Below are 19,965 nucleotides of genomic sequence, written 5' to 3' on the forward strand. Positions count from 1 at the left end.
ATCAAGAGGGCCCGAACCTGGGTAAAACATCGTGTCCCCTGCCTCCTGTTACCATCCGCCTTAGACGCACAGTTCGGGACCCCCTACCCGAGATCTGCCGGTTTTGACACCGACAGTCTCTCTCAAACGACCCTGCAACCAAATACAAGAAATCTCTTGTGTACCCAACACACCCAATACAATGGCAAATTTTATAGGTGCACTAGTTCGGTGAAGAGATGGTGATAAAAGTGTAATTTGGATGGTAGAAATATATTTTTATAATCTGAATAAATAAAAACATCAAGGTAGGAAATAGTAAAAGGGCACAAAAACGGTATTGCAATGCTAAAAAACAAGGCCTAGGGTCCGTACTTTCACTAGTGCAATCTCTCACTAGTGCTAACATAGTTGGATCATATGATTATCCCTCAAAGTGCAATAAAGAAAAACTCCCGAGTTCCTATTAGCGGAGAACAAAAGATAGGAATTTTTTGTAGGGTACTAAACCACCTCAAAGCTATTCTTTCCGTTCGATCTATTCAAGAGTCTGTACTAATATAACACAAAACTATTTTTTCCGCTTGATCTATCCTAGAGCCCGTACTAAGATAACACCAAAGCAAGTTCACATTCATAATACTCAATCCACACAAAGAACTATAAAGAGACCCCGAAGTTTCCGTCAGAGAAAATATAATAAAAACATGCATCAACCCCTATGCATAGATTACCCAAATATCACCGCGGGAATCCACGAGTTGAATGCCATATCGTATATCAAGTGAATCAATAAGATACCCCAATTGTCACCTCAAGTATTCATACCGCAAGACATATATCATGTGTTCTCATCTCTAAATATTCAATCCGACAAGAGAAAACTTCAAAGGGTAAAGATTCAATTCATCACAACAAGAGTATAGAGGAGAGAAACATCATATGATCCGACTATATTAACAAAGCCCACGATATAGATCACATGGGAGTGTGTGATTAATCACATAGCTACTGGTACAAACCCTCAGCCCTGAGGGTGGACTACTCCCTCCTCATCGTGGTGGCCGCCGGGATGATGAAGATGGCCACCGGAGATGATTCCCCCCTCCGGCAGGGTGCCTGAACGGGTCTAGATTGGTTTTCGGTGGCTACGAAGCCCTGCGGCGCAGAACTTCTAATCTAGGTTAACCCCGAGGGGTTACAGAATATTTGGGAATTTATAGTGCAAAGAAGGGGTACGGGAGGCCACCGAGGTGGGCACAACCCACCTGGGTGCGCCAGGGGGCCCTAGCGCGCCCTGGTGGGTTGTGCCCCCCTCGGGGCACCCCCTAGGTACTGCTCTGGCCCATCAGGAGTTTTCTGGCCCATAAAAATCTACAAAAAGTTTCGCGGTGTTTGGACTCCGTTTGATATTGATTTTCTGCGATGTAAAAAACAAGCAAAAACAGCAAGTGGCACTGGGCACTGGATCAATAGGTTAGTCCCAAAAAATGATATGAAGTTGCTATAAAATGATTGTAAAACATCCAAGAATGATAATATATTGGCATGAATACTTCATAAATTATATATACGTTGGAGACGTATCAGCATCCCCAAGCTTAATTCCTACTCGTCCTCGAGTTGGTAAATGATGAAAGAAATAATTTATGAAGTCTGAATGCCAGCAAAGTGCAAAATTTTGATCAATGATAATTTCAATCAATTTTCCTAGCATCATAACAACAATTCTTTCTTATAAAACTTCTCATGTTATAGTATCAACCAATTCACATGTTAAGGTTCAAACAACGAATTCTCTTGAAACCCAACAACCTATGCTCTGAGTCACCAAGCAATTGCAATTCAACTTATTCGACAGAGTTTAAGTAAGCGCTCCACATACTCAACCATCATATAGTCTTCTATGATTTCTAACAATCACCTCGTATACATGAGCAAAAGGTTTCAACTGGACACATAGAAAGATAGGGGCTTATTGTTTTGCCTCCCAACATATTCACCTCAAGGGTGATGTCAACAATAATAACTCATGCTACCCATATTCAACTGGACATATGTGCCTAGATCTTTCCTCACCACATGATGCTTACCAAAAGAGAAAATAAAAAGGAATAGAGAGGAAAACTTTGACCCTTGCATAAAAGTAAATACATAAAAGTAAAAGATAGGCCCTTCGCAGAGGGAAGCAGAGGTTGCCATGCGCTTATTTGTTTGTATTCTCAATCCCATAGTGCAAAAGAACATCACGTTATATTGCCCCTTGTGATAACAACCTTTATTATGCAGTCTGTCACTTTTATTGCTTTACCATCACAAGTTGGTACAACGCTCAATTTTCTCTTACACTAAATGATCTTACACTTTTAGAAGCAATTTTTATTACCTTATTGCACCGATGACAACTTACTTGAAGGATCTTGCTCAATACTTAGGTAGGTATGGTGGACTCTTGAAAATAAGATTTGGGTTTAAGGGTTTTTGGATGCACAAGTAGTATCTCTACTTGGTGTGGAATTTTTGGCTAGCAAATATGGGGGCAAGCACCACATGTTGAAGGATCTATGACAATATAACTTCTGTGTGAATATGAACAAACATAAACCATTATGTTGTCTTCCTTGTCCAATGTCAACAATTTTGGCATATAATATTTTGATGGGGGCTCCCAATCACAAAAGATTTCCATGATAGTGTATTTGCATGTGAAAGTTCTCTTCCTTATACTAATTATTCATGAAGTGCTTGTATGACCAATATTGTGATTGTTAAGCCTCAAAAGATTTCACTTTCCAAACCCAATGTGAAGCTACCACTAAGCATGATATGATTTCAACTTCATTACATTCAATTTATTCAACAATTTACTCATAGGATATAAGTGAAGCACAAGAGTAAATGACATAGGATAGAGCTTGGTTGACGGGATGTGAATGCCGCTTACTTAGCCTCCTTGGCAACTATTTGGGGACTCTATTTTATTTAAAACTTTCAAATCTAAGTATTTTATTAAAACAACAAGAAAAATGAAAAAAATGACATTCTAAGAATAGCACAACCCATGTGAAGAAGCAAAAACTAAGGCTGAACCGATACTAACCGATAATTGTTGAAGAGGAAAGGTGGGATGCCTATCGGGGCATCTCCAAGCTTAGATGCTTGAGACTTATTGAAATATTATCTTGGGATGCCCTGGGCATCCCCAAGCTTGAGCTTTTGTGTCTCCTTAATTCTTCTCATATCACGGTTTTCCTAAATCTCAAAAGCTTCATCCACACAAAACTCAACAAGAACTCATGAGATAAGTTAGTATAAACCAATGCAACATCCTTATCATTCTCTGCTGTAGCAAATCGGTAAAATTATTATTCAACGTTGCATACTAAATGCCTCTGCATATTTAATACTCCTATCCTCAAATAGAATTATTAAACAAGCAAACATATGCAAACATAACAGCAATCTGCCAAACCAGTATTGTCTGTAAAAATGCAAGAGCACCAATACTTTTAAACTCCAAAAAATATGAAAATTTACCACACTGTAGAAAACTTATCAGAGCTCATTTTGCAGAAAGTTTCAACATTTTATCACATTCTGTCTTTTCTAGGGAATTTTTGTAACAGTGGTAAACTTTTTGTTTTCAACAGCAACATGTATACTTGCAAAATAAGCATGGCAAAGGCTATCATTTTTTAGACCTGGAAGACTGCAGGGCTTACACCCCACAGCATTTTATTGAAAGAAGAAAGATAACAAGTACAAAGTTCCTCAAGAGGAGGAGCAAAGAAAAGAAAAAGCTATACTAGAAAGTGTAACATCCCAAATTTTCAACTTGGAATGTTATACATTAGATCATCATTGCATATCATATTTTTGCATTTTGGTTGATCCTAGAAAATTCTGCGCAACTCAAGGACCCATGGAGAGAGTTGGGGATTTCGTTATTTTCATATTTGAGTTTTCTCAAATTTTGAGAATAGGATCATTTGATTTTATTTATTTTATCATCAATTATTTCTATTACAAAAATATGAGAGAGGGAATAAAATGACTTTCCCAAAATAGAGAAATATTGAGGATTTAATAATAAAATCAAACAAGATTTTATTTCGGAGTTTTTCGGTGTTTTATTTGAATTTAGGAAAAATGTGCGTTTTTCAAAATTGCATCTAGGCCCCAAATAAATGTTCACTTTGTCGGGCCTGATTTTAGAAACCTGGGAAAATTTATTTCGGGATTTTTGGAGTCCATTTAGTATTTCTTTTTATTTTGTTTTCTGAGCGGAAATAAATTAAAAAAAATGAACCGACCTAACAGGCCATGCCCGACTAGGACTCTGGCTCGACTAGGCTTTATAAGCCGAGGCCCAGCCCAGGGGAACCCTAGCCGCCCCAGCCCCAATCCTAGCCGCCGTCCGGTCCTGCCGCCGCCGCCGCCGCAGCCCCAACCCTAGCCGCCGTCCGGTCCTGCCGCCGCCGCCGCCGCCCGCCAGCCCGCGCCGCCGCCGCCGCTGCCCGCCGCCCGCGCCGCCGCCGCTGTGCCGCCCCGCGCCGCTGCTGCCGCACCGCCCCGCGCCGCCGTCGCCGGACGCCGCCGCCAAGGTTCGCCGCCGCGCCTCGTTTTTCGTGCCTTCAGTTAGAAAAAACCGATTGGTTTTCATCGGTTTTCGTCGGTTTAATAGATTCATTTTTTTTAATAGATCGGTTTTTCCGATTTATTTATTTTAGCGAGCGTTCGTCGTTTTTCTTTTTCTTGGATTAAATCCGCGATTTTTCTGATCGCGATTCCTGATCCGATTTTCGTTTTAGTTTAACTTTTCGCTCGTTTATCGGAATCAGGCGATTCTAGCGCCTAGAGTTTCGTCTCGAAACCCTCTATCCGTTTAACCAACCTAAACAAGATTTTGCTACTGTAAAATTTGCCCTAGATCCAGATTACTAGAACGAAGTTGTTTTCTTCCGCCGTTTGATTTCCTTTGCTTCGTTCGATTTGATTCTTTTTGCCAACCGGAGTTCTTTACTTGAACCTTCTGGTTAGATCTCTTATTTGAGTTTTACCTGTGCATTAGTTCAGTACTTATTGTATGCTTGTTTTTTTGTCTGGGATAGAGTATCCGGAGTGCACCGCCTGTTACTTCGAACCGCTAGGTTTCCCGGATCATCAGCAAGGCAACTAACACGTTGATCATACCTTTTCTACTACCCAGTTTTATTGCATTAGATCAATCCTCACACATTGCATGGTTAGGATCTAATTAAATTGTGGGATGGGAAGTAGATGAGGTAGTACCTATTACCTGTTTATTATCAAACCTTTAGGAGTTACTTCTACGTTTGCTTATTATGCCATGCTATGCTAGTAGACGTGGATTGGGTGAGTGATATCCATGACAGATGTGATATTGATAATTAATGGTTTATCTAAGGTGGCAACTTAAACACACATCTGGGTGGATTGAGACACCTGGGTATTCCAGGACTTGCCTGTTTTCTTTTGGACCGCCACCCAGGCTCAAAGGGATCATGAGACTATTCATACTAGAAACTTCCGTGTGCAGCCACAAGCTATTATGGGCTCTAGCATAGTTGACTAAGTTGTGCGAACTCTTACAGTTGTAGACTAGCAGATGTAGGGGATGTAGGTGGTACGGTCTACCCGATCGTAAGGTGCTAGCGCTTCTGAAAGACTATGTCTCGGTCATCCATCTTCTCAAACACCATGTAGTGCGAGAAAACAAACAGAGGCGATCGAGTCTTGTGGGGAAAAGTGCGCAAACCTCTGCAGAGTGTAACAAACTAATCATGGTTAGCCGTGTCCCTGGTTATGGACATCTTGAGTATCTAGTACTTGGATTATCATGTGAATCTCAACATGTTACTCTAAATTAATTTTGTTGGGTTATGTTTAATGATGATGCTTAATTGGGATTGAGAATGCTGTCAACCATTCTCAATGTTTAACAACCACCTTGATAGTAATTAAAATTTTATTCCTTTGAAGTAGGGAAAAATTGGCTTTACGCAAAACTGTAACCATAGAGCTTTCCACCAGCCAAATATGCATATAGTATAGCTGTTTCATTCCATTACTCTCTATGTGTTACCTTGCCAGCATATTCCATGTGCTGACCCGTTTTCGGGCTGCAACATTAATGTTGCAGACTTTTCAGACGATGATTAAGGAGTTTTTAGGTCGTGGTTCTATACTCATTGATGCCGTTGGAGTTGATGGACTCACTTATCTTCCAAGCCTTCCGCTGTTATCGTTATTAGATGGCCTTAAGCCATATTTATTGTAATAAGTTCTCTTTTGAGACATTCGATGTAATAAGTGTGTGATTGCTACTCTACTATAAATCCTCCGAGTACTGTGTGGTGTCAGCATTACTGATCCAGGGATGACACCGGAGCACAGAGATCAGACTGTTTGAGGTCTGGCCGCTACAGAGATGGTATCAGAGCACACGCTGACTGTAGGACACGACCACTAAGCTAAAGACCTAGATCACTACTCACTCTCTTCTCTTCTGACCTCTCATCTTTTCTATTCTTTAGGATGGCAGATGCAAGGAACAAGTTTATGCAAACGGATGAAGATGCACCCTTTGGACGCCACTTGAAGGAAGTCACTAGATACCTGAACATAGGAGTACCAAGCTTCACGGGAAGCTACAACGCCACTTTTCCTGAAGAAGAGCGCTGGATGATTCAAGTTCAAGTTCCAGGAAGGACGTTCATGCCAGTCACTGAGCCCATAGAATTTTCTTTTGATGCACCAACTTGGAGTCTAGGAAAGAGCATGGCAGCTCACATCACAATGGGACGCATTGGAGAAGTCTACCGCAAGGATCTCAGGGATACTACCTACCAGATTTGTGGGCGCCGAGATGAACACTAGGAGATGATCAGCACCAGAAAGGATAGATCAATTGCAGCTTTTATCCAAGAGTTAAACCAGCACATTCGACGACAGGAGAACCAGATGTGCGCCAACATGATAGATCTGAAGAAGGCTAAGACCAGAATCAAGGAACTGGAGGAAGAACTCAAGGCTACACGTGAAGATTATGAAGAGGAAATTGAAGTATTGGTGGATAATAATGCCGACCTAACAAAGAAGTTTGGAATACTTATGGGAGGCCCGACTCCAGTAGAGGAAGACGAAGAACCCAAGGAGATTAGCCCGGAAGACTACATCATCATCGACGGCACCAACTTGGAAGCAGATAGTAGCGATGATGACTATGTTGATGAAGCTGGAGCAGATATTATGGAGTCAACAACCGTAAAATATTTCTAATAGACCACCTCACCAGTAGTAGTAGTCCACCATGTAAATATAGTAGTCCAAGCACTTTTGCGATAGTTAGATCGATTGTATGCCTTTGGTTGATTGATTGAAGTGAATTTTTTGCTTTTGCCTCATGTGCATATGGGTAGTGTTTTCTCTTTAGACCCTCTCTATTCTTATATCTCATCTTTTCTAAACCCTCAGATGCCTCCGAGACGTGACCCCGAATTTGCCTTTCCACCGGAGCTCACCCAGTTGATCCAGCAGCAGAACACATTGATGCAGTTGCTAGTCCAGAATCAGAATCAGGGGAACAACAACAACAACCCACCACCACTATCACCACCTGTTGACCACTTAGCCCATTTTCTTAGGCTGAATCCGCCGGTGTTTTCCATTAGCACCAAGCTGATAGTAGTAGATGATTGGCTCCGCAAGACAGCTAGGGAGTTGACCACAGCAGGATGCACAGATGCGGAGAAGGTGAAGTTTGCTGCACATCAGTTAGAAGGACCCGCAGCATCATGGTGGGAGAATTTTGCAGCCACATTCCCAGTCGACACTGTCACATGGGACCAGTTTCAGCAGGATTTCCGTACTGCCCAAGTTTCAGAAGGAGCTATGGCCATGAAGAAGCGTGAGTTTCATAACTTGCGCCAAGGAGGACGGATAGTTGGCCAGTATGTGGAGGAGTTTAGTAAGCTAGCATGTTATGCCCCAAATGGCGTTGCTACGGATGCAGCTAAACAAGAGAAGTTTCTGGAAGGACTGAATGATGAGTTGAGCATGCAGTTGATGGTAGCCACCTTCAACAACTACCAGGAGTTGGTAGATCGTGCTCTTATGATTGAAGGGAAGCAGCAGCAAATTGAGAATCGCAAGAGGAAGTATGGACAAGGAAAGTACAATTCAGGAGCTCAGCAGAAGCCACGTTTTACCCCTAGACCGGGAGGACATTTTCAGCATACCCATGGGGGAGGTAGCTCGCACAATCAAAATGGCACTAAGAATGGTAATGGCAATGGAGGAAGCAACGGCCAGAACCGCACCAACCCATCAACCCCAGCCAAGAAGGACTTGAGCCAAGTCACTTGCTATAAGTGTTCGAAGCCAGGACATTATGCAAATGAATGTCCTGAAGGCCAAAATGGCAATGGAAGTTCTGGGAAGAAACCGAACCCTTTCAACAGGGGACAGGTGAACCACGTTAGCGTGGAGGAGGTTGAAGCTCAGCCCGATGTAGTAATAGGTAAGCTTTTGGTTAAGTCATTTACTACACTCGTTCTTTTTGATACTGGTGCATCGCATTCATACATCTCAAGGGGATTTGTGGATAAGTATAACCTACCAACCCAAGCCCTTAGGTCACCCATGTTAGTAACCTCACCAGGAGCAGAGTATGTGGCTAGTCTATGGTGTGATCGGTTACCATTAAGGATTGGTAACTATGTTTTTCCCTCAGACCTAGTAGTATTGGAATCTCAAGGATTGGATGTGATATTAGGCATGGATTGGTTATCAAAGTATGAAGGGAATATTGAGTGTGCTAGTAAGTCAATTTTGCTTACCACACCAGAAGGGAGAAGGATCAAGTATGTATCTCGGCATGTGCCAAAGAGGACCCAAGTAAATTGCCTAACAGGAGTTGTGCAGGAGGAAGTACTAGTGGTAAGGGATTTCCCTGATGTATTTCCAGAAGAGTTGCCAGGCATGCCACCAGATAGAGATATTGAGTTTTTGATTGAGCTATTGCCAGGCACTGGGCCAATATCAAAGAGACCATATAGGATGCCAGCAAAGGATTTGGTGGAAATTAAGAAGCAGATTAAGGAGTTACTAGATAAGGGATATATTCGCCCAAGTTCTTCGCCTTGGGGATCGCCAGTACTTCTAGTGGAGAAGAAGGATGGATCGTTAAGGATGGTTGTTGATTATCGAGGATTGAACAAAGTAACGATCAAGAACAAGTACCCACGACCGATGATCAACGATCTGTTTGATCGATTGCAAGGAGCTAAAGTATTTTCCAAGATCGATTTGCGATCAGGATACCACCAGTTGAAGATTCGAGAATAGGATATTCCGAAGACAGCTTTTACCACCAGGTATGGGCTGTATGAGTATACCGTTATGTCATTTGGTCTGACTAACGCGCCTGCCTATTTTATGAACATGATGAACAAAGTGTTTATGGAGTTTTTGGATAAGTTCGTCGTAGTGTTCATGGATGATATCCTGGTATATTCGAAGAATAAAGAGGAGCATGAGGAGCATTTGCGTTTGGTACTTGGAAAGCTCAGAGAACACCAATTATATGCCAAGTTCAGCAAATGTGAGTTTTGGTTGAAGGAAGTAGGATTCCTCGGACACATTATATCCGGAGAAGGTATAGCAGTAGATCCCGCTAAAGTTGAAACCGTGACCAAGTGGGAAGCCCCAACAACAGTTGGAGAGATCCGGAGTTTTCTTGGACTCGCATGATACTACCGGAGGTTTATTGAGAATTTCTCAAAGATTGCGAAGCCTATGACGGAGTTGTTATAGAAAGATACCAAGTTCATATGGACGGAGGAGTGTGAGGCTAGTTTTCAGGAGTTGAAGAAACGCTTGGTTACCTCATCAGTGTTAATTTTGCCAGACCAGACCAAAGATTATGAGGTGTATTGTGACGCTTCACGTCGAGGACTTGGAGCAGTGCTTATGCAGGAAGGGAGAGTTGTTTCATATGCCTCAAGACAACTAAAGCCCCATGAGTTGAATTATGCCACGCATGATTTGGAGTTAGCAGCCGTAGTGCATGCATTGAAGACATGGAGACATTTCCTCATTGGAAACCATTGTGAGGTGTACATGGATCATAAGAGTTTGAAGTACATTTTCACACAGAAGGAGTTGAATCTCAGACAAAGGAGATGGTTGGAGCTTATCAAAGATTATGATATGAAATTGCACTATCACCCTGGAAAGGCTAATGTAGTAGCTGACGCGTTAAGCCGTAAGAGCCATGTCAATACGTTAATGATGGGAGGGATACCCAAGGAGTTAGCAGAAAATCTTCGTGAACTATGTGTGGAAATAGTTCCGAGGGGCTATGTAGCAGCACTAGAGATTTGGTCAACTTTGATGGATAGAATCAGAGAAGCTCAGAAAACTGACAAAGAGATTGCCGCTATAAAGGAGAAATTGAGCAAAGGAAAAGCTAAAGGATTTCATGAGGATGAGCACGATACCCTATGGTTTGAAGACCGTGTTTACGTGCCCAATAAACCGGAGATCAGGAAGTTGATTTTGCAAGAGGCACATGATTCACCGTATTCAATTCACCTAGGAAATACCAAGATGTATTTGGATTTGTAGGATATTTTCTGGTGGACGGGAATGAAGAAGGATATTGCGGAGTATGTAGCAGTTTGTGATGTATGCCAGAGAGTAATGGCAGAGCATCAGAAGCCAGTAGGATTGTTACAACCATTGCCGATACCCGAATGGAAGTGGGATAAGTTAGGCATGGATTTTATCACGGGATTGCCCAGGACTCGTTCAGGCTATGACTCAATTTGGTTTGTAGTTGATCGATTGACAAAAGTAGCTCATTTCATCCCTGTAAAGACCACTTACACTAGTGCTAAGTTGGCAAAGATATACATGACCAGAATAGTATGTCTGCATGGAGTTCCGAGGAGTATCGTATCAGATAGAGGAACCCAGTTTACCTCAAAGTTCTAGAAGCAGTTGCATGAAACTTTGGGTACCAGGCTAGAATTCAGTACAACTTTTCATCCATAGACAGATGGATAGACCGAGAGCGTAAATCAGATTTTGGAGGATATGCTGAGAGCTTGTGCGCTAGATTATGGATCTAGTTGGGACAATAATTTGCCATATGCAGAGTTCTCTTACAACAACAGTTACCAAACCAGTTTGAAGATGGCCCCTTTCGAAGCTTTGTACGGAAGGAGGTGCAGGACACCGCTGTCGTGGGACGAAGTCGGAGACCGCCAGTTATTTGGACCTGACTTGATTAAAGAGTCTGAACAGAAGGTGAAATTGATTCGCGATAGGCTCAAGATAGCCCAGTCCAGACAGAAGAGTTATGCAGATTCTAAACGCACGGAGACAGTTTACGAAGTCGGAGATAGAGCTTATCGTCGAGTATCTCCACTTCGGGGAACAAAGCGTTTTGGAGTTAAAGGGAAGTTAGCGCCACGATTTGTAGGACCATATCGAGTTTTGGAACGTATGGGAGAAGTGGCCTACAAGTTGGAATTACCCGAAGGATTGTCAGGAGTACATGATGTGTTCCACGTTTCTCAGTTAAAGAAGTGTCACGCGGAGATGGCTGATGTACCGTTGAGTGATACGGTGCCTTTGGAAACTATTCAGTTGGATAACGATTTGACCTACAAGGAGAAACCAGTTAAGATCCTCGAGTTTGCCAGCCGAGTTACTCGCAGCAAGGTTATCAAGTTTTGCAAAGTTCAGTGGAGCCACCACACGGAGGATGAAGCCACCTGGGAGCGAGAGGAAGATTTGCTCAAAGACCACCCTCACCTATTTTCTAGCCAACCCAAATCTCGAGGGCGAGTTTCATCTTAAGGGGGTAGGTTTGTAACATCCCAAATTTTCAATTTGGAATGTTATACATTAGATCATCATTGCATATCATATTTTTGCATTTTGGTTGATCCTAGAAAATTCTACGCAACTCAAGGACCCATGGAGAGAGTTGGGGATTTCGTTATTTTCATATTTGAGTTTTCTCAAATTTTGAGAATAGGATCATTTGATTTTATTTATTTTATCATCAATTATTTCTATTACAAAAATATGAGAGAGGGAATAAAATGACTTTCCCAAAATAGAGAAATATTGAGGATTTAATAATAAAATCAAACAAGATTTTTTTCGGTGTTTTATTTGAATTTAGGAAAATGTGCGTTTTTCAAAATTGCCTTTAGGCCCCAAATAAATGTTCACTTTGTCGGTCTTGATTTTAGAAGCCCGGAAAAATTTATTTCGGGATTTTTGGTGTCCGTTTAGTATTTCTTTTTATTTTTTTCCGAGCGGAAATAAATTAAAAAAAACGAACCGACCTAACGGGCCGTGTCCGACTAGGCTTTATAAGCCGAGGCCCAGCCCCGGGGAACCCTAGACGCCCCAGCCCCCAACCCTAGCCGCCCCAGCCCCAACCCTAGCCGCCGCCCGGACCCGCCGCCGCCGCCCGCCCGCGCCGCCGCCGCCGCTGCCCGCCGCCCGCGCCGCCGACGCCGCTGCCCGCCGCCCGCGCCGCCGACGCCGCTGCCCGCCGCCCGCGCCGCCGCCGCCGCTGCCCGCCGCCCGCGCCGCCGCCGCCACCCGCCCGTGCCGCCGCCGCCGCTGCCCGCCGCCGCGCCGCCCCGCGCCGCCGCCGCCGCGCCTCGTTTTTCGTGCCTTCGGTTAAAAAAAACGATCGGTTTTCATCGGTTTAATAGATTCAGTTTTTTTTAAATAGATCGGTTTTTCCAGTTTATTTATTTTAGCGAGCGTTCGTCGTTTTTCTTTTTCTTGGATTAAATCCGCGATTTTTCTGATCGCGATTCCTGATCCGATTTTCGTTCTAGTTTAACTTTTCGCTCGTTTATCGGAATCAGGCGATTCAAGCGCCTAGAGTTTCGTCTCGAAACCCTCTATCCGTTTAACCAACCTAAAGAAGATTTTGCTACTGTAAAATTTTCCCTAGATCCAGATTACTAGAACGAAGTTGTTTTCTTCCGCCGTTTGATCTCCGTTGCTTCGTTCGATTTGATTCTTTTTACCAACTGGAGTTCTTAAGTTGAACCTTCTGGTTAGATTTCTTATTTGAGTTTTACCTGTGCATTAGTTCAGTACTTATTGTATGCTTGTTTGTTTGTCTGCGATAGAGTATCCGGAGTGCGCCGCCTGTTACTTTGAATCACTAGGTTTCCCAGATCATCAGCAAGGCAAGTAACACGTTGATCATACCTTTTCTACTACCCAGTTTTATTGCATTAGATCAATCCTCCCACATTGCATGATTAGGATCTAATTAGATTGTGGGTTGGGAAGTAGATGAGGTAGCACCTATTACCTGTCTATTATCAAACCTTTGGGAGTTACTTCTACGTTTTCTTATTGTGCCATGCTATGCTAGTAGACGTGGACTGGGTGAGTGATATCCATGACAGATGTGAGATTGATAATTAATGGTTTATCTAAGGTGGCAACTTAAACACACATCTGGGTGGATTGAGGCACCTGGGTATTCCAGGACTTGCCTGTTTTCTTTTGGACCGCCACCCAGGCTCAAAGGGATCATGAGACTATTCATACTAGAAACTTCCGTGTGCAGCCACAAGCTATTATGGGCTCTAGCATAGTTGACTAAGCTGTGCGAACTCTTACAGTGGTAGACTAGCAGATGTAGGGGATGTAGGTGGTACGGTCTACCCGATCGTAAGGTGCTAGCGCTTCTGAAAGACTATGTCTCGGTCATCCGTCTTCTCAAACACCATGTAGTGCGAGAAAACAAACGGAGGCGATCGAGTCTTGTGGGGAAAAGTGCGCAAACCTCTGCAGAGTGTAACAAACTAATCATGGTTAGCCGTGTCCCCGGTTATGGACATCTTGAGTATCTAGTACTTGGATTATCATGTGAATCTCAACATGTTACTCTAAATTAATTTTGTTGGGTTATGTTTAATGATGATGCTTAATTGGGATTGAGAATGCTGTCAACCATTCTCAATGTTTAACATCCACCTTAATAGTAATTAAAATTTTATTCCTTTGAAGTAGGGAAAAATTGGCTTTACGCAAAACTGTAACCATAGAGCTTTCCACCAGCCAAATATGCATATAGTATAGCTGTTTCATTCCATTACTCTCTATGTGTTACCTTGCCAGCATATTCCATGTGCTGACCTGTTTTCGGGCTGCAACGTTAATGTTGCAGACTTTTCAGACGACGATTAAGGAGTTTTTAGGTCGTGGTTCTATACTGAGTGATGCCGTTGGAGTTGATGGACTCACTTATCTTCCAAGCCTTCCGCTGTTATCGTTATTAGATGGCCTTAAGCCATATTTATTGTAGTAAGTTCTCTTTTGAGACATTCGATGTAATAAGTGTGTGATTGCTACTCTGCTATAAATCCTCCGAGTACTGTGTGGTGTCAGCATTACTGATCCAGAGATGACACCGGAGCACAGAGATCAGACTGTTTGAGGTCTGGTCGCTACAGAAAGGCTAAAGAAGACTAAGAAAAGAAAGGCAAAATCACTACAATGTACAGCTAGGAGAGGAAGAGGGTGCAAAAGATGGCCCTCAAGGAGGCAGGAAATCAATCCATTTTAGCAGAGCCTCCTTGTACTTGGTCTTGATTCGGTGTGAAAGAAGAGTAATGTCATGAATAAATCCATTTATCAAGTGCCTAAAAGTTGGGTTGACATGCCTAAAAGCCCTGTTATTCCTAACTATCCAAATATTCCACCATGCAAGAAAAAACACCTCTGAGAAAAAGGGCTTTTGAAACTCCTTCCTTGCATGTAATGCAATTTGCACCATATCATTGCTATCCATCAGGAAACTTGCAGGTAGTTCCAGATTCTCATACTGAAGTTGCATTGGAAGAATAGATGGTTCCATTCCTCAAGTACTCCAGTCGGGCATAGGACACAACCAGGTCCATCATCAATTCTCAAATGGCGTCGTTGGATCATATCCTTGGTGTTAACTCTGTCCATAATGACCAGCCAGGCAAACATTTTAATTGTCATGGTACAGCTGCTTTTCCAAACCCAGCTAAGAATAGGATTGGCAAGAACGGGGTGATGGACAAAGTCATAGTACTTTTTGGCCAAGTACTCCCCCTTCTTCCCGTGCCTCCGAGCCTAGATATCATTACAATCAGTGTTGAAAGAAGTCTCAGATAGCTGATTGAACTCCCTAAAAGCCTGTTGAGACAAAGGTAAAGAAAACATGTGTTGCAAATTTCCTGCCTGTACCATTTCCATGACAGAAAGGTTCTTCTACAGGAAAAAAGAAAATACCCTTGGAAACCTTCTTGCAGAGGAATGCAAGACTGGCCAATCTCCCAATAATTAGACCAAAACAGAACATAATCCCCCTTTCTGTCAGAAGTAACAGCCCGAAACTTGTCCATTAATTTGCAAATGTCCCTCCACCAGAATGAGCCACAAAGAATAGTGTCATGAGGAGTTCTCTGAAAGTAATATGAGTCCCACACCAAACTAACCCATGGCGCATCTGCTTTGTTATAGAATTTGTTGAGGTATTTAAGGAGCAGTGGATCATTCTGCAGTCCCCAATTCAGAATTCCAAGCCCCCCTTTCATCTTAGGCCTACAGATAAGGGGCCAAGCAGCCAAAGAGTGTCCCTTCTCCTGACCATATTTCCTCCAGACGCACTGTCTTTGAATCCTTTCTAACTATTTTAGAATGCCTTGTGGCAGGGATAGACTGCAAAGGAAGAATATATTGAGTGAAGATATCACTGAATTTACCAGCTGCAACCTACTGCCTTGTGGTAAAAACCAGGAACTAGCAGTTAGCCTTCTTTCCATACAATCCACCAAAGGTAGCAAATCAACAATTTTGGGTCGAGTGGTTCCAACAGGAAGTCCCAAATAAGTGAAGGGCATAGAACCAAGCTGGCACCCAAACTGAGCAGCAAGTGCAGAGGCAACAGAAGCTTCCACATTGATTGGGTACATTGAAGACTTATGGAAGTTGATTTGTAGTCCGGTTGCCAAGGAAAAGGAGTTGAGCACTGACTTGAGGACCTCCAGCTGAGTTGAGTCAGCATTTACAAACAACAAGGTATCATCTGCATATTGTACCACTGGATAATCAGGATCATGTGTTGGCAATGGCAAGGTAAGCAGGCCCCTACATAAAAGATCATTGATCATGGTTTGTAGAAGATCAGCAGCAATCACAAAAAGCAAAGGAGAGATAGGGTATCCTTGCTTGACACCACATTTGCACTTGAAATGATTTCCAGGCACATCATTTAACAGGATAGAGGAGGTTGCAGAAGATAATAGCTGCTGAACCCATTTAATCCATTTGCTATCAAAACCTTTTGCTACAAGGATTTTCAAAATTGCCTCATGCTGAATAGAGTCAAAAGCTTTTTCAAAGGCAAGCTTGAGCAATATGATTGGCTTCTTGGAATGATTGCATTGATGAATATACTCAAACTCCAAGCAATACAGTCCTGAATTGTTCTTGATTTAATGAAGCCATATTGATTTTTATGAACACAATTGGTGATTTCCTCTTGAAACCTGTTAGCTGCCAGTTTAGTCAGAAACTTCAGTCCCACACTTGTCAAAGAGATTGGCTTAAAATCTCCAACACCCTCGGGTGTTTGCTTTTTTGGGATTAAAGTGACGAAAGCTTCATTGAGGTTTTCCAAAATAGTAGTTCCAGCATGAAACTCATTTACCAAACGGATAAAATCACTGGAAATGATTGACCAGCATCTCTTCATGAACATACCATTAAAACCATCCGGCCCTGGTGCTTTATCAATGGGCATTTCTTTTCTGACCTTTTCAATCTCTTGCAGCTGAAAAGGTTGTGTGAGCACCTCAAGACCCTGCACTCTTGGGATGAGTGAGAGTACTTCATTACCCAACAATATTGGTTTAATAGTTCCCATTCTGCCCTTGAAAGCAACCAAAAACTCCTTAGCTATTTCCCCATGATCTGAAGAAACTGTTCCATCAGACAGTTGAAGAGTAGCAATAGAATTCTTCCTATACCTCTCTGTTGCCATGGCCTGGAAGAATTTTGAATTTTCCTCTCCCACCTTGATATATCTGATAGTACACCTTTTCTTCTAGTATAAAAACTGCAAATGTAGAAGGTGTTCATGATGTATCTTACATATCTTCCTGAAGTTGTGTTCAGGTATGGATAGGGGCCTCCAGTCCTCCAAATCATCCAGCCATAGAATTACCCAATTGAACTTTTCAATCAAAGATTTAATGTGTGAGAGCCCCTTTCTGCCATTTCTTGAGTGCAAACCTCAAGGATTTCAATTTGTCCATCATAACGGCAGATATATGAGTCTTATGTGAAGGTTTGTTCCAAACTTCCCTCACACTGTCCATGAACCCAGGTTGATGCACCCAATAGTTTTCAAATCTAAAGATATGTGCTTTAGGAATTGTGGTGCAGATAGAAATTACACAAGGAACATGATCAGACACAGTTCTGGCAAGAGGTGTAACTTGTGTCATAGGATAGTGAGTTATCCAACTTGCAGAAGTAAAAAACCAGTCCAATTGCTCGAGGAGTGGGACATCCTGCATCTTTGACCAGGTAAACCTTCTACCTTTTAAAGGAAGTTCCAGCAGTCCTAAATGGCCAATGATCTCATTAAAGATAAAAATATCATTAACATCCCCTCTCGGAAGATTACGATTGTCCATGGACCTGATAAAATTAAAATATCCCAGTAACAACCATTTTTGTTCCGGTTCCACTTGAAGGTTATACAACCAGTTAACAAACACATCCCTCAATACACCCTGACAAGGCCCATATACATTGACTAAAAACCACTGGTCGTTATTATGCACAGAATTGAAACTGATGATCATACCAAAAGGCTTTACTTCCACTAATGCACCCTTAAAAACATCTGAACGCCATACTGTCAGAATACCACCCGAGGCTCCTCTCGAGGGTGATTCTATGAACTGATCAAAACCTAAGGCTCCTCTCGAGGGCAATCTGACAACTTAGTTTCTTGCAAACAAGCAACCGCACACTGACTTTCAGAAATTTTCTCTCTAACAGAGTGCTGTCATGTTTCAGAATTTAGACCACGAACATTCCAGTAGAGCACCTTCCAATTATGCATAGACCTTTGATTCATGAGATAACCAAAAGCGAAGTATCAACAACTGTATGACATACAATGTCATACATCCCACACCATAAGAAACAAAATGCATCCAGTTCAGACCGCGCAACATAAAGTTTAGAACGACATAGATGACATCGAATTTAAAAGGCTCGCTACACCTAGCTAAAGTTTTAAACTGCAACATTTAAACACCACTTGAGGAGGAGTCATCCTTGGGATTAGCCGTAAGCTTCTCCTTGGATAGCAGGTTGGGGTTAATCTCCAGCTCCGCTCCAATTGCTTGTAGCACGTTGAGAGGCATGGGTGGAGGGGCATATTCAGACTTGCCAGCATCACCTGCGTCGTCAGGGGTGGGCTGGGCCTTCGCTTGTATGGGCTTGGACCGAGGACGCCTTTTGGTGGGCTGGAGGGAAAGCTGCTCAAAAGTCATTGATTTGAACCCATCCAGTTTTGCCGCGCTTCTTGTACATCGACGTACAGAAGTATCCACTAAAGGGGCCACAGTCTTCCTTCTTCTTGTCTGTTTCGTATCATTGGCCTGCACAGAAGAAAAAACCACAGAAGAAGAGGAGTTCTCCTCCATGCTGCCAGCCACAACATCTTCAGGGTGCATCTCTCCAGTCCCAGCAAAATCAGACACTGCATTATCATTAGCACTGAGAACCTCATCAGAAGGACTTCCAAAAAGAGCTCTGTCAACTGGTCGTTTGGCCACCATAGGCTTCCTGAGTGTAAGATTACTGGGCAAGCGGGGCACCAAAGAAGACATCCTCTGTGAATCATCAAAAGCAATTGTCCATGTGCGCTTGGAGTATGTCACAGTCCCAAGTGGCTTGAAGAAGATATGACGAGGCACCTCCTTGACAGTAAATTCAGGTAACAAATTTTCAAAAGATCTCTTCCAGATCATCTCTGGAGGAAGAGGTGGCCCAGCCACAATCCTTGCCATGCCAATGAATATCTGGTGCTGATGTACGACAGGAGGTTGATAAGGAACAATTGCTAAAGGATTTTCCTCAACACCCTGCTGCACATTGTTCTGCATCTGCTGAACCGGCTGCAATTGATTTTGCTCCTCAAACTGAATCTCCACTTCCTGTTCCACAGACCCAGAGCCCTCCGGCTGATCAATGACAATAGAAACCTGGTCCTACTCAGGTACAACATTTCCCCACCCAGCAGGTTGTGGCGGCTGTTGATGTTCATCTTCATTGTCCCCCCGGACTGCATTTCCCCATCCAGCATCTCCTATGTTATTTTCCTGGGGCAATGGAGGTGCTATAGGCGCATCATTCCACCGCAGCATCGGATATGGTGGAAGAACAAACATCAAATTATCTTGCAGCAGATTTCCAGGCAAAGGGTGCGGATTTCCATCCAGCGGCATTGGATCTTCATCGTTTGGCATCTGATCGGCAAAATCAGTGCCCAACACATAGCAAGCAGCAGTCCACGAGACCTGAGCTCCTCCCCATTCTGCATAATCTCCAAAGACCACATCATGTGGCACCAATGGTGTGTCAGGAAAACTTTCCTCCACTAGAGTCCAAAGCAAATATGGATCCTCACTATCCCATGAATGAAATTTCCCAAAGGTGTGCCCACTGCCTGTGATATGAACTCCGTATTGCGGTAATCTAGAGGAATACAAATGAACATGATCCAACCCTTGTGAAACTCATGATTCCCCTTAAAATTCTCTCCCTCATCATGTTTCATAAATCTAACAAAACGATCATTGCGCAGAGGAAAAGGAGCATGCTGAATCAATGTATATCTGACAGATGGATCCCTGA

The 19,965-nt window shown here is 42.8% G+C and overlaps 1 pseudogene; it reads right to left on the reverse strand.

Annotated features, from left to right (window-relative positions):
* Nucleotides 1-18,353: 18,353 nt before the first annotated feature.
* On the reverse strand, nt 18,354-19,577 carry LOC147964936 (uncharacterized; annotated as a pseudogene).
* Between the last annotated feature and the right edge of the window lie 388 nt (nt 19,578-19,965).

This window comes from Triticum urartu, chromosome 6A (genome assembly GCF_056163025.1).
Source record: "Triticum urartu cultivar PI428250 chromosome 6A, HENAU_Tu73, whole genome shotgun sequence".
Taxonomy (NCBI): domain Eukaryota; kingdom Viridiplantae; phylum Streptophyta; class Magnoliopsida; order Poales; family Poaceae; genus Triticum; species Triticum urartu.